The sequence below is a fragment of the Triticum dicoccoides genome, chromosome 1B, assembly GCF_002162155.2.
Source record: "Triticum dicoccoides isolate Atlit2015 ecotype Zavitan chromosome 1B, WEW_v2.0, whole genome shotgun sequence".
NCBI classification, from domain to species: domain Eukaryota; kingdom Viridiplantae; phylum Streptophyta; class Magnoliopsida; order Poales; family Poaceae; genus Triticum; species Triticum dicoccoides.
In genome coordinates this window covers 234,840,626-234,841,839 of record NC_041381.1, presented here as the reverse complement: position 1 = coordinate 234,841,839, position 1,214 = coordinate 234,840,626, and positions in this window count along the sequence as shown.

Below are 1,214 nucleotides of genomic sequence, written 5' to 3'. Positions count from 1 at the left end.
CGGGGAGGAAGACGACAGAGGGGGGGGGGGGCAGGTGGGCTGGGCCGGCGCTGGCTGCTGGGTCGGCCAGGCCGCACAGGGAGGAGGCCCAGGTAAGTTTCTCCTTTTTATTTCTTTTCTAAATTTTCTGACATATGTTTTGATTTAATTAAAATATTAAATCATTTTATTACCTTATGCCAATTTTGCCGGAGCTAACTATATTATTCCAAAGCTCCTCAGCAGGTGGCATAATTTTTGGACCATATTTTATATATATAACAATATATATCCAAGGCAAATAATTATCGGATTAATCCAAATGGCCAAAATTAAATACTTATGAGATCCTAAAAATATTGGTTTGATTTTTATCTCTGCCCAATATTTTCAGAGAGCAACATGAGCATTTTCTTGGACCCTTTTGGAGAAATTTTTATTTGGGTCATTTTCAAAAAATGATTCTGAGGGTTCCACCAATCCTCATTTCAAATTTAAATGAAATTTAAACATGATGCACAAATGACTAGCTAGTCTAGGTCATACCAGACTAGGGATGTGACAACTCGCCCCCACTTGAAAGAATCTCGTCCCGAGATTCAGGGGTCGACGGAAAGAAAGCGGGGTACTCTAGTCGAGGACGATCTTCTCGCTCCCAAGTAGCTTCTCTCTCGGAATGATGAGACCACTGAACTTTGAGAAACTTGATGTTCTGACGTCGGGTAACACGCTCTGCTTGATCAAGAATGCGAACCGGGTACTCTCGGTAGGTGAGGTTATCTTGGAGATCAAGCGTTTTGTGGTCCACTCCGCGGATAGGATCCGAGAAGCAACGCCTGAGTTGAGAGACGTGGAAGACATCATGAACTCGAGAAAGATTTGGGGGTAGTTCCAACTGGTAGGCAACCTCTCCTCGTTTAGCGAGAATGCGAAAGGGACCAATGTAACGAGGAGCCAACTTGCCCTTGATACCGAAACGATGGGTACCCTTCAAAGGAGTAACCCGAAGGTAAGCTTGGTCGCCAATTTCATAAGTCATATCCTTATGATGACGATCGTACTGGCTTTTTTGACGAGACTGGGCTGTTTTCAAATTCTCACGAATGATGCGAACTTGCTCTTCTGCCTCCTGGATCATGTCCAGTCCAAAGAATTGTCTTTCACCGGTTTCTGACTAGTTCAAAGGTGTTCGACATCTTCGTCCATAGAGAACTTCAAAAGGAGCTTTTTTGAGA